Source organism: Mustela nivalis (genome assembly GCF_964662115.1).
Source record: "Mustela nivalis genome assembly, chromosome: 4".
Taxonomy (NCBI): Eukaryota; Metazoa; Chordata; class Mammalia; order Carnivora; family Mustelidae; genus Mustela; species Mustela nivalis.
In genome coordinates, this window is record NC_139023.1 from 81,804,730 (window position 1) to 81,823,524 (window position 18,795).

At 35.8% G+C, this 18,795-nt stretch overlaps 1 protein-coding gene across 3 annotated transcripts in view; it reads left to right on the forward strand.

Annotated features, from left to right (window-relative positions):
• LOC309863077 (uncharacterized protein) overlaps nt 1-18,795 on the forward strand; it is a 185,611-nt gene that overhangs the window by 1,373 nt on the left and 165,443 nt on the right. The window contains exon 2 of one of the 3 annotated variants that reach the window (XM_082727576.1): nt 11,982-12,099. The exons of the other annotated variants lie outside the window; for them this stretch is intronic. The gene's annotated coding sequence lies outside the window, so the exon portion shown is untranslated. The remainder of the gene's footprint in view (nt 1-11,981; nt 12,100-18,795) is intronic. 3 annotated transcript variants of the gene reach the window in all.

Genomic DNA, 18,795 nt, shown 5'->3' on the forward strand with positions numbered 1-18,795 from the left:
TCCATATATCACCCAGTGCTCAACATGACAACACCAATTTCACCTATAACCCCCATCCCTCTCCCTTCTGGTAGCCATCAGTTTATTCTCTATAGTTAAGAGTCTATTTCTTGGTTTCTCTCTCTCTTTTTTTTCCTTTGAGCATTTGTTTTGTTTCTTAAACTCCACATTTGGGTGAAATCATATGATACGTCTATCTCTAACTTATTTTGTTCAACATTATACTCTCTAGCTTGATCATATTGTTACAAATGGCAAGATTTCATTCTTTTTTATGGCTGAATAATATTCCATTGTATATATCCCACTCCTCATTTATCCATTCATCAATCAGTGGACAGTTGAGCTGCTTCCATTATTTGGCTATTGTATATAATGCTGCTATAAACATCCTGGTGCATGTATCCCTTTAAATTAGCGTCTTTGTATTTGGCTGGGGGGTTAAATACACAATGGTACAATTGCTAGATCGTAGGGTAGTTCTGTTTATAACTTTCTGAGGTTCTATTTTAACTTTTCTAACTATTTTAATTTTTGAAGTTCTATTTTAACTTTTATAGTTCCCCAGAGTAGCTGCACCAGCTTGCATTCCCACCAACAGTACAAAGGGGTTCCTTTTTCTCCACATCCCTGCCAACATGTTTCTTGTATTGTTGATTTTAGCCATTCTGACAGGGGTGGGTGGTATCTCATTGTAGTTTTGATTTGCATTTCCCTGATTTTTAGTGATATTGAGCACCTTTTTATGTGTCTTTTGGCCGTTTATATGTCTTCTTTAGACAAATATTTGTTCATGTCTCTGACATTTTTTAATTCGAGTATTCTTTTTTGGAGTTGTTGAGATTTATCAGTTCTTTATATATTTTGACTACTAATGCTTTATCAGATATGTCATTTGCAAATATCTTCTCTCATTCCGTAGGTTGCCTTTTAGTTTTGTCGATTATTTCCTTTGCTGTGCAGCAGCTTTTTATTTTGATGTAGTCTCAGTAGTTTCTTTTTGCTTTTGTTTCCTTTGCCTCCAAAAGCATATCTACAAAGAAGTTGCAGCCAATGTCAAAGAAGTTACTGCCTATGTTCTCTTCTAGGATTTCTATGGCTTCGAGTCTCACATTTAGGTCTTTCATCCATCTGAAATCAATTTTGTGTATGGTGTAAGAAAGTGGTCCAGTTTTATTCTTTTGCACGTAGTTGACCAGTTTTCCCAACATTTGATGAAGAGGTTCTTTTTCCCTTTGGATATTCTTTCCTGCTCTCTCAAAGTTTAATTGACCACAAATTGTGGGTTTATTTCTGAGTTTTCTTTTCTGTTCCATTAATCTATAGGTCTATATGTGCAGCAGTATGATACTGTTTTGATCACTACAGCTTTGTAATATAAATTGAAGCCTGGAATTGTGATGCCTCTAGCTTTGCTTTTTTTGTTTGTTTTGTTTTTGTTTTTTAAGATTCCTTTGGCTATTTGGGGTCTTCTGTGGTTACTTATAAATTTTAGGATTGTTTATTCTAGCTCTGTGAAAAATGTTGGTGGTCTTTGATAGGGTTTGTATTAAATGTATAAATTGTTTGGGGTGCCATAGACATATTAATAGGATTTGTTGTTCCAAAACATGAGCATAGAATGGCTTTCCATTTCTTTTTGTCATCTTCAATTTCTTTCATCAATGATTTATAGTTTTCAGAGTACAGTTCTTTCACTTCCTTAATTAGGTTCATTCGTAAATATCTTACTATTTTTGATGCAATTGTGAATGTAATCAATTCTCTTTATGCTGCTTCATTATTGGTGTATGGAAATGCCACAGATTTCTGTACATTGATTCTGTATCCTGATACTTCATTGAATTTATCAGTTCTATCAATTTTTTGGTGTAGTCCTTCTGGTTTTCTATATCTAGTATGATGTGATCTGCAAATAATGGAAGTTTTTCTTCTTCCTTACCAATTTGGATGCCTTTTATTTCTTTTTGTTGTCTGATTGCTGTGACTAGGACTTTCAGTACTATGTTGAATAAAAGTGGTAACAGTGGAAATTCTTGTCTTGTTCTTGACCATAGGGGAAAGGCTCTCAGTTTTTCCCCATTGAGGATGATATTACCTGTGCATTTTTCATATATGGCCTTAATTATGTTGAGGTATGTTCCTTCTAAATCTACTTTTTTGAGGGTTTTTATTATGAATGGCTATTGTACTTTGTTAAATGCTTTTTCTGCATCTATTTAAATGATTAAATGGCTCTTCTCGTTTCCCTTATTGATGAGATGTATCATGTTGATTGATTTGTGAATACTGAACCATCCTTGCACCTAGGAATAAATCCCTCTTAATTGTGCTGAATGATTTTTTTTAATGTAATGTTGGATTTTGTTTGCTAGTATTTTCTTGAGGATTTTGCATCTAAGTTCATCAGGGATATTGGTCTGTAGTTCTCTTTTTTTGTGGTGTTTTTATCTGGTTTTGATACCAGGGTGATGTGAGCCTCCTAGAATGAATTTGGAAATTTTCCTTCCTTTTCTATTTTTTAGGATAGTTTGAGAAGATTAGGTATTAACTCTTCTTTAAATGTTTGGAAGAATTCACCTGTGAAGCCATCTGGTCCAGGACTTTTTTTGTTGGGATTTTTAAGTTACTGATTTAATTTCTTTGCTGATTATCAGTCCATTCAATTTTCTATTTCTTCCTGTTTCAGTTTTGATAATTCATGTTTCTAGGAATTTATCCATTTCTTCTAGGTTGTTCAATTTGTTGGCATATAGTTTTTTAAATATAATATTCTCCTAAAATTGTATTTCTGTGCTATTGGTTGTTATTTCCATTTTCTCATTTGTGATTTTATTTATTTGGGTCTTTTCTCTTTCCTGAAAATTAATTTTCAAAATGGCAATAAGTACATACCTATCAATAACTAATTAAATATAAATGTAAAAGTGCTTCAGTCAAGACACAGAGAGGCAGAATGGATAATAAAAGAACACCCATCTATATTCTGCCTACAAGAGACTCACCTCAGACCTAAGGACGCATACAGAGACCAAAAGTGAAGTGATAAAATTACATTCACTATGCAAATGGAAGTGAAAAAAGCCAGGGTAGCAATACTTATATCAAGACAAAATAGACTTTAAAAATACAATTTAACAAGACACAAAGAAGGGCATTATATAGTGTTAAAATGATCACTCCAGTGGGAGGATATAACAATTGTAAATATCTATGCACCCAACACTGAAGTACATATATACATAAAGCAAATATTAATGACATAAAGGGAGGAATTGATGGTAATATAATAATAGTTGGGGGCTTTAAAAATCCACTTATATCAGTAGATAGGTCATCTAAGCAGAAAATCAATAAGGAAACAGTGTCTTTGAATAATATACTGGACCAGATGGACATAACAGACATATAAAGAACAATCTATCCAAAAAGAACACATTGTTTTCAAGGATAGATCTCCAGGATAGATCACATGCTAGGCCACAAAACTAGTCTCAATAAACTTAAGAAGACTGAAATCAGGGTGCCTGGGTGGCTCAGTGGGTTAAGCCTTTGCCTTCAGCTCACGTCATGATCCCAGGGTCCTGGATCGAGCCCCACATCGGGCTCTCTCTTCAGCAGGGAGCCTGCGCCCCCACCCCCCTGCCTGCCTCTCTGCGTACTTGTGATCTCTGTCTGTCAAATAAATACATAAAATCTTTAAAAAAAAAAAAAAGAAATAACAACTGACACCACAGAAATACAAAGGATTACAAGCGAATATTATGAGAAATAATATGCCAGCAAACTGGACAGCTTAGGAAAAATGTATATATTTATTTTTAAAAAATTATTTATTTGACAGAGATCACAAGTAGGCAGAGAGGCAGGCAGAGAGAGAGGGGGAAGCAGGCTCCCCACTGAGCAGAAAGCCCGATGTGGAGCTCGATCCCAGGACCCTGAGATCATGACCTGAGCTGAAGGCAGAGGCTTTAACCCACTAAGCCACCCAGGCACCCTGAGAAATGAATATATTTTTAGAAACATACAATCTTCCAAAACAGAACCAGGAAGAAATAGAAAATCTGAATAGACCAATTACAAGTAATGAAATTGAAGTAGTAATAAAAAAAAAAAACTACCAAAAAATAAAAGTCCAGGACCAGATGGATTCACAAATGAATTCTACCAAACATTTAAAGAAGATTCAATGTCAGAATGCCTGAGTGGTTCAGTTGGTTAAGCATCTGCCTTTGGCTTAGGTCATGATCCCAGGTTCCTTGTATGGAATCCTGCATTGGACTCTGTGCTCAGTGGGGGGCCTGCTTCTCCCTCTTTCTCTGCCATTCCCTCTACTTGTATGCTCTCTCTCTTTCTGATAAATAAAATGAAGAAGGAGAAGGAGATGATTCAATGCCTATTCTCCTCAAACAATTCCAAAAAGTTAAAGAGGAAGAAAAGCTTCCAAATACATTCTATGAGGCTAGCATTACCTTGATTACAAAACCAGACAAAACACCACAACAAAAGAAAACCACAGGCCAATGTCCATGATAAGCAAAGATGTAAAAATCCTGAACAAAATGTTACCAAACCATATTCAACAATACATTAAAAGGATCAGTCACAATGTTCATGTGGGATTTACTTCTCAGCTATAACAATGGTTCAATATTCACAAATCAATCAATGTGATACACATTAACAAAATGAAGGATAAAAAAATAATTTTATCATCTCAATAGAAACAAAAAACATCTGACCAGAATTCAACATCTGTTCATTATAAAGATTCTCAAGAAAACAGTTCCATTTATGGGCTTTGAGGGAAGGAATCTCAACATAATAAAGGCCACAATGAAAAAACCACACCTAACATCATACACAGTGGAAAAAACAGAAAGATTTTCTTCTATGATCAGGAACAAGACAAGGATGTTCTTTCTCTTCACTTTCATTCTCCATTCTCCATAGTACTCAAAGTCCTAGCCATTACACTCAGACAAGGGAAAGATGAGGCATCCATGTTGGTAAGGAAGAATTTAAATTGCCACTATTTGCAGATGACAGGGTACTTTATGTAGAATGCCCTAAAGACTACTAAAAAACTATTAGAATAAGTGAATTCAGTAAACTTGCAGGCTAAAAATTAATACCCAGAAATCAGTTGCATTTCTATATACTAATAAGAGAGTAGTGGAGAGAGAAATTAAGAAAACAGTTCCGGGGCACCTGGGTGGCTCAGTGGGTTAAAACCTCTGCTTTCAGCTTAGGTCATGATCCCAGGGTCCTGGGATCGAGCCCCACATCGGGCTCTCTGCTCTGCAAGGAGCCTGCTTCCTCCTCTCTCTCTGCCTGCCTCTCTGCCTACTTGTGATCTCTGTCTGCCAAATAAATAAATAAAATCTTAAAAAAAAAAAAAAAAGAAAACAGTTCCATTTATGGTTGCACCAAAAAGAATAAATTACTTAGGAATAAGCTTAACCAAGGAGGGGAAAAACACATACTCTGAAAATTGTAAAACATTGATGAAACAAATTGAAGACAGCACAAATAAATGAAAAGATATTCTATGCTCATAGATATTAATATTGTTAAAACGTCCCTGTGCCCAAAGCAATCTACAGAATCAATGCAATCCTTACCAAAATACCAATAGACTTTTTCATAGAATTAGAGCAAATAATAAAATTTGTATGGAACCACCAATGACCCCAAGTAGTGAAAGAAATCTTGCAACAGAAAAAAAAAAAAGGCTAGAGACATCACAATTCTAGATTCAAGAGACATTACAAAGATGTCACAATCAAAACAGTGTGGTACTGGCACAAAAATAAACACATACATCAATGAAAGAGACAGAGAATCCAGACACAACCCCACACTTATATGATCAATTGATCTATGATGAAGAAGGCAAAAATATCCAACGTGGAGAAAACAGTCTTCAATAAATGGTGCTAGTGCACTGGACAGCCACATACAAAAGAATGAAACTGGACTGGTTTCTCAAACCATACACAAAAATAAATTCAAAATGGATTAAAGACCTAAATGTGAAACTTGAAACCATAAAATTCCTAGAAGAAAATATAGGCAGTAATTTCTCTGATTATCTGCCATCCATAGAAATATTTTTCTGAATATGTCTCCTGAGGCAAGGGAAACAAAAGCAAAAATAAACTATTGGAACTACACCAAACTGAAAAGCTTTTGCATAGAAATGGAAACCATCAGCAAAACAAAAAGGTAACCTACTGAATGAGAGAAGATTTTTGCAAATGATATATCTGAAAATGGGTTAATATCCAAAAAATATGAGGAACTTACACAAGTCAACACAAAAAAACCAAATAATCCATTAAAAATGGACAGAGGACCTGAATAGACATTTTTATATAGAAAACATCAGGGGCACCTGGGTGGCTCAGTTGGTTAAGCGTCTGCCTTCAGCTCAGGTTATGATCCCAGGGTTCTGGGATTGAGTCCACATCGGGTTTTCTGCTCAGCAGGGAGTCTGCATCTCTCTCTGCCCCATCCCTATGCGCTCACTCTCTCTCTTTCTCACTCTCTCTCTCAAATAAATAAATAAAATCATTAAAAAAAGAAGAAGAAGACATCCAGATGACCAATAGACACATGAAAAGAGGCTCAACATTACTAATCATCAGGGATATGTAAATCAATGAGTCATAATGGCTAAAATAAAAAAGACAAGAAATAACAAATGTTGGCAAGAATAACAAATGTGGGGCGCCTGGGTGGCTCAGTGGCTTAAGCCGCTGTTTCAGCTCAGGTCATGATCTCAGGGTCCAGGGATTGAGCCCCACATCGGGTTCTATGCTCAGCAGGGAGCCTGCTTCCTCCTCTCTCTCTGCCTGCCTCTCTGCCTGCTTGTCATCTCTCTCTGTCAAATAAATAAATAAAATCTTAAAAAAAAAAAAACAAATGTTTGGTGGTTGGGTTGTGGACATTGTGGAGGGTATATGCTATGATTGCTGTGAAATGTGTAAGCCTGTTGATTCACAGACCTGTACCCCTGGGGCTAATAATACATTATTAATATATATATATATATATATTAACTGAAAGCATATGCTATTTGTCTTTCTCAGATTTCATTTAGCATATATTCCATACATATATTATATATAATATATTGTATATTACATATAATACATATATTATTATATGTTAATAAATTTTTTTTAATGTAAAAAGAAAAGATAACAAATGCTGGCAAGAGAAAAAGCACAGGCACGCACACTTTTGGTGGGAATGTTAATTGGTACAGCAACTGTGGAAAACAGCATGGAGTTTCCCAAAAAAATTAAAAATAGAAAGTGTATGATCCAGAGGTGCCTGCATGACTCAGTTGGTTAAACATTTAACTTTTGATTTCAGCTCAGATCATCATCTCAGTGTTATGAGATCAGGCTCTGCATCAGTATGGAGCCTGCTTAGGATTCTCTGTCTTCCCCTCCCTCTGCCCTCTACCCCTCCCCCCGCTAACACTCACAGTCTCTGTCTCTCAAGTAAATAAATAAATCTTAAAAAAAAAAAAAAAAGAAATAGTGTAAGATCCAGTAATTCCACTACTGGGCATTTGCCTAAAGAAAATAAAACACTAATTTGAAAAGATATATGTACCCCTCTATTTACTGCAACATTATTTACAATAGCCAAGATATGAAAGCAACCCAGTGTCCGTCAATAGATTAATTGATAAAGAACACACACACACACAGGAATATTATGTAGTCATAAAAAAGGATGAGATCTTGCCATTTGCAATAACATGGATAGACATAGAAAGTATTATGCTAAATGAAATCTGAGAAAGACAAATAGCATATGCTTTCAGTTAAATATGGAATCTAAAAAGCAAACTGAATGAAGAAATCAAAAGCAGAATCAGATGTATAAATACAGAGAACAAACCAATGGTTGCTAGAGGGGAGAAGACTGAGGGATGTGCAAAATGGATGAAAGGGAATGGAAGACACAGGCTTCCAATTATGGTAGTCATCGAATAGAAGGTATAGCATAGGGAATATGTCAATAATATAATAGCATTGTATGGTGACAAGAGGCAGCCACATTTCTAGTGAACATAGCATAATGCATAGCGTTGTTGAACCACTATGATACATACTTGATACTAATGTACTAATATTGTATGAACTATATGCAAATAAAAAGTAAATAAAATTTAAAACCAAAAATTCTAAAATTTAAATGGAGAGGCAAAAACCCCAGAATAGCCAACACAGTATTGAAAGAAAAAAACAGAGTTGGAAGTTAGATACCATCTGATATCAGGAGTTATTTTAAAGCTACAGTAATCAATACAGTGAGGTACTGGTGAAAGAACAGATAAGAAGATCAATGGAAAAGAATGTAAAGTCCACAAATGAACCCACCTTAATATAGTCAACTGATTGTTGACAAAGGAGCAAAGGCAATACAATGGAAGAAAGATAAGTCTTTTCAACAAATAGTGCTAGAACAGCTAGATAGCCAAGTGGGAAAAAAAAAAAAAAAAGGTGAACCTAAACATGGACCTTTCGACCTTCACAAAAATTAACTAAAAATGGATCATAAACCTAAAAATAAAAACCAAAAACTATAGACCTCCCAGCCAGTAACATTGCCAGAGAAAGACATACCATGGTTTCACTCATGTGGAATTTAAGAAACAACAACAAAAAAATGACCAAAGGAAAAAAGAGAGAGAGAAACCAAGAAACAGACTCTTAACTATAGAGAACATAGTGATCATTTCAGAAGGGAGGTGGGTGGTGTGGTAGGTTAAGTCGGCGATGGAGATTAAGAATTGCATTTGCAGTGTGCACTGGGGGATATATGGAAGGGTTGAACAACTATATTATACACCTGAAACTAATATTACACTGTATGTAAAAAAACTGGATTTTTTTTTTTTAAGATTTATTTATTTATTTGAGAGAGAGTGAAAGAACATGAGGGAGAGGCAGAAGGAGAAGCAGACTCCCTGCTGAGCAAGGAGCCTGGCACAGGCTTTGATCCCAGGACTTCAAGATCATGACCTGAGCCAAAGGAAGATACTTAAGCAACTAAGCCACCCAAGTGCCCCAACTAAGAGGAATTTAAATAAAAACTTTCAAAAGATTTATTTTCTGTTTTTTTTTTTTTTTTTTTTTTTTGTAGTTCTTTGTTTCTTTTCTCTAGCTCTCTTTTTTTGTGATTGGTGAGTATAGTATTTTGTTTGCCTTTCTTTCTCTTTTTGTGTATCTATCATAGTTAATGGATTTGTGGTTACCATGAGGTTCATATTTAGCATTATAAGTAAATAGCAGCCGATATTAATTTGATGGACATTTAAGTTCAAACACATTCTTTAGCAACAATAAAACAGAAAAAGCAAAAGATTTTTTCGGGGTGCCTAAGTGGCTCAGTGGGTTAAGCCTCTGCCTTCGGCTCAGGTCATGATCTCATGATCCTGGGATTGAGATCCGAATCAAGCTCTCTGCTCAGCAGGGAGCCTGCTTCCCCTCTCTCTCTGCCTGCCTCTCTGCCTACTTATGATCACTCTCTGGCAAATAAATAAATAAAATCTTTAAAAAAAAAAAAAGATTTTTTCTTTTTTAGTTTTCTCCTTGTCTTTTTCTACTCCTTTCTTCACATTTTATGTATATGTTGTCATATTTTACATCTTTTTATTCATATATTTCTTATGTCCAGATAACAGCCATTTGTTTTCCATTTAAAGAAGTTCCTTTGGGGCACCTAGGTGGCGCAGTGGGTTAAAGCCTCTGCCTTCGGCTCAGGTGGTGGTCCGAGGTCCCGGGTTCCCAGGGTCCCAGGGTCCTGGGGTCGAGCCCAGCATCGGGCTCTGGTCGGAGGGGAGCCTGCTTCCCCCTCTCTCTCTGCCTGCCTCTCTGCCTACTTGTAAGCTCTGTCTGTCAAATAAAATCTTTTAAAAAATGTTTTTGAAAAGTTCCTTTAACATTTCTTGGAAGCTTGGCATAGTGATGGTAAACTCCTTTATCTTTCGTTTGTCTGGGAAACTCTTTATCTCCTTTGCAGGTAGCTTTTTATTTCTCTCTTGCTTCTTTTAAGATTTTCTCTTTGTCTTTAACCTTTGGCGTTTTAATTATTATCTATTGCCATGTGGACCTTCTTGGGTTCAACTTGTCTGGAACTCTCTGTGCTTCTTTGGCTTGAATGTTTATTTCCCTTCCTAGGTTAGGAAAGCTTTCAGTTATATCTTCAAATAAATTTCCTACACCTTTCTCTCTTTTCTTCTGGGATCCCTATAATGCAGATGTTTGTTCATTTGGTGTTGTCTAAGGGATCTCTTAATCTAGCCTCATTTTCTTTCAGTTCTTTTCTTTTTTTGTTGTTCAGGTTGTATGCTTTCTTTCTTTTTTTTTTTTTTAAGATTTTTAAAAATTTATTTATCATAGAGAGAGAGAGAGCGCGAGCACAGGCAGACAGAATGGCAGGCAGAGGCTGAGGGAGAAGCAGGCTCCCAGACCAGCAAGGAGCCCGATGTGGGACTCGATCCCAGGATGCTGGGATCATGACCTGAGGTGAAGGCAGCTGCTTAACCAACTGAGCCACCCAGGCGTCCCGGTTGTGTGCTTTCTATTACCCTGTCTTCCAGATCACTGTTAAGTTCTTCCACATCCTCTAATCTTTGATTTCCTCTAGTTTTTTTTTTTTATTTCAGTTATTGTATGCTTCAACTTTGATTGATTTAATTTTTTTTCTCTTTATTGAAATGTTATTGAGTTTTTCTAATCTTTTCTCCAGCCGAGTGAGTAATGATCTTATGATCATTACTTTAAATTCCTTATCTCTGTTTCATTTAGGTCTTTTTCTGAGTTTTTTTCTTGTTCTTTCTTTTGGAGCATATTCCTCTGTATTTCCATTTATGTAACTTTCTGTGTTTGTTTCGTGGATTAAAGCTACTTCTCCTTGGGGAGGGTATGTGCTTTGGTGAGTGCTGTGAAGTGTGTAAACCTGGTGATTCACAGACCTGTACCCCTGCGGATAAAAATATATGTTTATAAAAAATAAAAATTAAAAAATTAAAAAAAAAAAAGAAAAAAAAAGCTACTTCTCCTAAAGTTTAAGGATTTGTGCATGGAATCCTCTTTGTAGACTGTGTATGCTTGATGACTGTTTCTGGCTGGCTGGAGTTGTGGCTGTATATGCTAGTCTTTTACACTGTGGCTTTTTATAGAAAGAATACCAATAAAAAGAATAATAGAAAAAAATAATAAAAGAAGAAAAGAAAATGGAAAAAAGTAAACAAAAAAATTTTTTTTTATTTTTTAATTTGACAGAGAGAGCGAGAGAGGGAACACAAGGGGTAGTAGGAGAGGGAGAAGCAGGCTTCCCACTGAGCAGGGAACCCGATGCGGGGCTCAATCCCAAGACTCTGGGATCATAACCTGAGCCAAAGACAGATGCTTAATGACTGAGCCACCCAAGCACCCTAAAAGAAGAGAATTTTAAAAAGAGAACAAGTGGGGCACCTGGGTGGCTCAGTGGGTTAACCGCTGTCTTCGGCTCAGGTCATGATCTCAGGGTGCCGGGATCGAGCCCCACATCGGGCTCTCTGCTCAGCAGGGAGCCTGCTTCCTCCTCTCTCTCTGCCTGCCTCTCTGCCTACTTGTGATCTCTGTCTGTCAAATAAATAAATAGAATCTTAAAAAAAAAAAAAGAGAGAACAAGAAAGAAAGGAACAAAGCCAAAAAGAAAAAAATGACAAGACAAATTTTCAAAGTGAAATAAAAGTAATAATAATAAAATCCCCACAAAACTGCAGCTTGTTTTCTGTGCCTCAACATCTCAAGGCAACTGATGCGGGCTTGTGTTCCCTGAGCTTTCTGGGGTCAAAGGCTTACCATAAGCCAACCCTACTGGGTCTGGACTTTTAAGGTGGAAGGGGAGAAAGTGTTCCCGCAATTGCTCAGTGCTTTTTAACCATGGCTCTTTTTCCTGTGTCCCAGCATGCCCAGGGCTGGTGTGGTCTTGTAGATCCTGGGCTCCCTGAAGCTGCAAGCTTATCGAGATGACTGGACCCATATGTTCCATAGTCTGGACCCTGCTGTAGTCTACACTCTCAAGGTGGGGTCGCAACATAAACTATATTGTTCTGCAGTCCCTCTGACTTGAAGAGATTTCCCACAACTCCGGTGTTTGGCAGATTTCTTGTGTGTCTTTTATATGCCAGTTGCTTTTGTGAACTTAGGGGTTTTTTCCAAGCCCAAGGACAGAGGTGTCTGTTCTTGGTCCCTCAATATTATTGTTCCCCACTACTGTTTGCAGTGTTGGGAGTGGGGGTTCCCTTTATTACTGTCTGTCTGTCTCTCTTGTCTTCTGGCCATTCTCTCTGTCTTTGGTAGTTCAGTCAGCCCTTAATTCTTTTTCATGTAGAATTGTTGTGTTAATAGGTGTAAGTTGGTGTGTTCAAAGTCTTCCTCTGTTGCCATCTTGGATGAGAACCTCCTGTATTTTAAATTTTATTTTCAGTTCTTCTCTGCTGGTATATAGTAAAGCAATTGACTTTTATGGTTTAAGCTCGTATCTGCAGCCTTGCTATTATTATCAGGAACAGGAGATTTTTTTTTTTTTTTGGTCAATTCTTTTGGTTTTCCTACATGGCTGATCATGTCAACTGGGAAAAAAGACAGTTTCATATCTTCTTTCTCAATTTGTATACCTCTTATTTCCTTTCCTTGCCTTGTTTGCATTTGCTAATACTTGTACTGTGATATTGAAAACTCGTGGTGAGGGGGAACAACTTTGCCTTGTTACTGGTCTTAGCGAGAAAACTTATACTAGGTTCATACCATTAAGTATTATTAGGTATAGGCTTTTTTGTAGATGTTCTTTATTCATTTGAGGAAGATATCTTCTATTCCTAGATTATTGAGAATTTTTAGCATGAATGGGTGTTGGATTTTGTCAAATACTTTCTCTTTATATGTTGAAATGATCATGTGGTTTTTCCCTTTTTAGCTTGTTAGTGTGATGAATTACATTAATTGATTTTTAATATTGAACCTGTTTTGCATACCTGAGATAAATCTCACTTGGTAGTAGTTTGTAAATCTTGTTTGGTTCAATTTACTAATATTTGTTGAGGATTTTTACATTTATATTCATGAAAGATATTGAGCTATAATTTTTTTATTTTTATTTTTTTAAATAGAAGTCAGTTTTATTTATTTATTTTAATAGATTTTTATTTATTTATTTTTTGACAGACTGGGATCACAAGTAGGCAGAGAGAGGAGGAAGCAGTGTCCCTGCTGAGCAGAGAGCCCCATGCAGGGCTCGATCCCAGGACCCTGAGATCATGACCCGAGCCGAAGGCAGAGGCTTTAACCCACTGAGCCACCCAGGCACCCCAGAAGTTAGTTTTATGATAGAAAAAAAGGAACATTGTAGATAGAATTTTATTTAATTTTAAATGTATCTATCCAACTTTTGGGAAATAAGAAATAACTTTTATAGGCCTTGCATCATACAGTAAGGACTGTTTGAGTCCTTACATTTAAAGTGAGACTCGTGGGGAACATATGGATGGGTCTTGTTTTTTGTTTTTGTTTTTTAATCCATTCAGCCAGTCTATGCCTTGATTGAATAATTTAGTCTATTTTTATTTAAAGTAATTGTTGATAAGTGTGTGCTTATTGCCATTTCATTATTGTTTACTGGCTAGTTTTGTATTTCTCGCTTTCCTTTCTTCTTTTGCTCTCTTCCCTCATGACTTAATGACTTCCTTTAGTAGTTTACTTATATTCCTTTCTCTTTGTCTTTTGTGTAGTTGTTACAGGTTTTTGTTTTGTTATTACTATGAGGCTTATGTTTGAAAACTTAAGAGTATATTTTAAGTTGATAACAATTTTAAGTTTGATTCCATCTGAAGCTCAACATCTTTACTCTTACTACTAATGGTTTATATTTTTGATATCACATTTTACATCTTTTTTTTTTTTTAAGTAACCTCTACACCCAATGTGGAGCCTTAATCACAACCCAAAGATCATGGGTCACATGCTATACTGACTGAGCCAGCCTGCTGGCCCACATTTTACATCTTTTTATCTTGTGTGTCCCTTATCCCCTAACCAATTAATTGCAATCATGCTTTTTTTTTTTTTTTTACTAGTTTTGTCTCTAAACCTTTATAACTGATTAATCTACTATTTTGCCATGTATTTACCTTCCCAGTGAGATTTATTATGTCATCCATTTTCTTGTTACCAATTAATGCCCTTTCTTTTCAGCTTAAATAAGTCCCTTTAACATTTCTTAAGACTATTTTAGTGGTGATGAAATCCTTTAGCTTTTGCTTGAGATTATGGAAAACTATCTCTTCTTCAATTCTGACTGGTAACTTTGCTGGGTAGAGTAAAAATTTTTTTAATTTTATTTTTTATTCCAGTGCAATTAACATACAATGCTATATTATTTTCAGGTAATACAGTATAATCACTCATCAGTCCTCTACTTTCTTCATGTTCATAAAGGTGAATGTACTCTTAATCCCCTTTATCTATTACAGCCTTTATCGCCCCTCCCCCAGCTTCCTTCTGGCAACCCTCAGTTGGTTTTCTAGATTTAAGAGTATCTTTTTTTGTCTTTTTTTCTTTGTTCATTTGTTTTGTTTCTTAAATTCCACATATGAGTAAAATCATATGGTATTTGTCTTTCTCTAACTGATTTTGAAAATTTCACTTAGAAATATACCCTCTAGGTCCACCCATATTATTGAAATAACAAGATTTTATTCTTTCTTATGACTGAGTAATATTCCATTATATATCCATTATATATATATATATATATATATATATTCCACATCTTCTTTATCCATTCATCTATAGGTGGACATTTGGATTGCTTGCATTTCTTAGTTATTAGATACTAATGCTGCAATAAACATAAGGGTATATATATCTTTTCAAATTAGTGTTTTTGTTTTCTTTCAGCTAAATACCCAGTAGTGGAATTACTGGATCATAAGGTAATTCTATTTTTAATTTTTTTTTAAACAAACTGGAAGTATTATAATTCCAGGTTTGTTTTTTTTTTTTAAGATTATTTATTTATTTGAGAGAGAGTGTGTGTGAGAGAGCACAAGGGGAGGGGAAGAGAGAGAGGAAGAAGCAGGCTTCCCCCTGAGTGGGCAGCCCAATGTGGGGCTCAATCCCAAGACCTTAGGATCAGGACCTGAGCTGAAGGCAGATGCTTAACCAACTGAGCCATTCAGGCACCCCTATTTTTAATTTTTTGAAGGACTACTATACCTTTTTCTCTAGTGGCTACACAAGCTTACATTCTCAACAACAGTGCATGAGGGTTCCTTTTTCTCCACATCCTCACCAACACTTGTTGTTTCATCTCTTTTTGAATTCTAGCCATTCTGATAGGTATAAGGTGATACTTCATTGTGGTTTTAATTTGCATTCCTCTGATGATTAGAGATATTGAGCATCTTTTCATGTATCTGTTGGCTATCCATGTCTTCCTTGGAAATATGTCTATTCTGGTCCTCTGCCCAGTTTTCCCTCCTCTGCCCAATTTTAATCGTATTATTTGATTTTTTGACATCGACTTATATAAATTCTTTATATATTTTGTGTATTAACGCCTTATTAGATATATCATTTACAATTATCTTCCATTTGATACCTTGATCGTTTTCTTGGCTATGCAAATGCTTTTTAGTTTGAAGTAGTCCCAATAGTTTATTTTTGCTTTTATTTCCCTTGGCAGAGGAGGCATACCTAGAAAATGTTTCTATGGCTGATGTCAAAATTCAGTATTATTCAATACTTCAATACTACGATGAGTATGTTTTCTTGTATGAATTTTATGGTTTACAGTCTTATTTTTAGGTCTTTAAATCCTTTTGAGTTTATTTTCGTCTATGGTGGTCAGAAAGCTGTCTAGTTTCTTTCTTCCTTCCTTCCTTCCTTTCTTTTTTTTTCTTTTCTTTCCATGTAGCTGTCCAGTTTTACCAACACCATTTGTAGAAGAGACTTTCTTATTTTCATTGTGTATTCTTGACTCTTTTATCATAGATCAATTAACTGTTAAAGTGTAGATTTATTTCTGGATTCTATTCTGTTTCATTTACCTCTATGTCTATTTTTGGAATAGTACCACACTGTTTTTATTACTACAGCTTTGTAGTACGTCCTGAAATTTAGAATTGTGCTATTTAAGTTTTGTTCTTTCTCAGGATTGCTTTGAGATCAGGGGATCTTTTATGCCTCCATATAAATTCTAGGATTATTTGTACTAGTTCTGTGAAAGACATTGGTGTGTTGTTTTTTTTGATTTTTTTTTTAATTTATTTGACAGAGAGAAATCACAAGTAGATGGAGAGGTAGGCAGAGAGAGAGAGAGGGAAGCAGGCTCCCTGCTGAGCAGAGAGCCCGATGCGGGACTCGATCCCAGGACCCTGAGATCATGACCTGAGCTGAAGGCAGCGGCTTAACCCACTGACCCACCCAGGCGCCCCGACATTGGTGTTTTGATAGGTATTGCATTAAATCTGGAGATTGCTTTGGGATGTACAGACATTTTAATGATATCTATTTTTCCAATCCTTGAGCATGGATTATCTTTTTATTTATTTGTATCATCTCCAATTTCTTTTATTACTGTGTTTATTTTTCATAATACAGATCCTTGATTAAGTTTATTCCTAGGTATTTTATTATTTTGGTGTAATTATAAGTGTAATTGTTTTCTTAACTTCTTTTTCTGCTGTATTATTAATGTATAGAATGCAACAGATTTTTGTATCCTGTGACTTTTCCAAACTAATATTTGAGTTCTACTAGTTTTGGGGGGTGTCTTTTGGGCTTTCTACATATAGTACCATGTCATCTGCAAATAATGAAAGTTTTACTTCTTCCTTACCAATTTGGATGACTTTTATTTCTTTTATCTGACTGCTCTGGCTAGGACTTCAATGCTATGATGAATAGAAGAGTGAGAATATACATCCTTATATTTTTCCTTATCTTAGAGGAAAAACTTTCAGTTTTCAGTAGTTGTAGGTTTTTCACTTACAGTCTTTATTATGTTGAGATATGTTCCCCCTAAATCTACCTTGAGAGTGGCTGTTGTAATTTGTCAATTATTCTGCATCTATTGAGATGATCATGTGGTTTTTTTTCTTTCTCTGGTTAATGTGGTGTATCATGTTGATTGGTTTGCCATGTTGAGCCATCTTTGTATCCCTGTAATAAATCCTGCTTGATTGTGTTGAATTTTTTTTTTTATGTATTGTTTGATATGGTTGGATTTGGTTGGTTCATTTTTTTTTTTAGTATTTTGCCTGTATGTTCGTCAGAGGTACTGGGCTGTACTTTTAATGTTTTCTAGTATCGTTTTTTTTTTAAAAAGATTTTATTTGTTTATTTGACAGAGAGAGATTACAAGTAGGCAGAGAGGCAGGCAGAGAGAGAGAGAGGGAAGCAGGCTCCCTGCTGAGCAGAGAACCTGATGCGGGATTCGATCCCAAGACCCTGAGATCATGACCTCAGCTAAAGGCAGAGGCTTAACCCACTGAGCCACCCAGGTGGCCATTTTTTGTAGTATCTTTATCTGGTTTTGGTATCAGGGTAATCCTGGCTTCATAGAATGAATTTGGGAGCTTTCCTTCCTCTTCTATTTTTTGGATTAGTTTGAAAAGGATAGATACTAACTTTTCTTTAAATGTTTGGTAGACTTCACCTTTGAAGCCATGTGGTCCTGGACTTTTGGGTTATTTTGAGTTTTTTGATTACTTGCTAGTAATCAGTCTGTTCAGATTTTCTATTTCTTTTTAATTTAGTTTTCAGATGTTATAATTTTCTAGGAATTTTCTATTTCTTCTAGGTTGTCCAATATGTTGGTATACAATTTTTCATAATCTTATAATCTTTTGTATTTCTAAGACATCGGTTATTTCTTTTCCGTTTTTATTTATTTGAACCCTCTTCTTTTTCTTGATTTTTCTGGCTAGGGGTTTATCAATTTTGTTAATCTTTTTTTGTTGTTGTTGTATTATGTTAGTCACCATACAGTAGTACATCATTAGTTTTTGATGTAGTGTTCCAAGTTTGCATATAACACCCAGTGCTCCATGCAAGCACTGCCCTCCTTAATATCCATCACCAGCCTCCCCTCTCCCCCCTCCTCCCTCCCTTCTAAAACTCTCCATTTGTTTCCTGGAGTCCATAGTCTCTCATGGTTCATCTACCACTCCGATTTCTCCCCCTTCATTTTTCTTTTCTGCTAATGTCCTCTATGCTATTCCTTATGTTCCACAAATAATTGAAATCATATGATAATTTACTTTCTCTGTTTGACTTATTTCACTTAGCATAATCTCCTCCAGTCCCATTCAAGTTGGTACAAAAGTTGGGCATTCCTCCTTTCTGATGGCTGAGTAATATTCCACTGTGTATATGGATCACATCTTTATCCATTCATCTGTTAAAGTGCATCTTGGCTCTTTCTACATTTTGGCTATTGCTGCCACATTGCTGCCACAAGCATTGGGGTGAATATGGCCCTTCTTTTCACTACTCCTTTATCTTTGGGGTAAATACCCAATAGTGTAATTGCTCAGTCATAGGGTTCCACTATTTTTAATTTTTTGAGGAACTGCCACACTGTTTTCCAAAATGAATGCACAAGTTTGCATTCCCATCAACAGTGTAAGAGGGTTCACATTTCTCTACAACTTCTCCAAGATTTGTTGTTTCTTGCCTTGTCAATTTTTGCCCTTCTAACTGGTGTAAGGTGGTATCT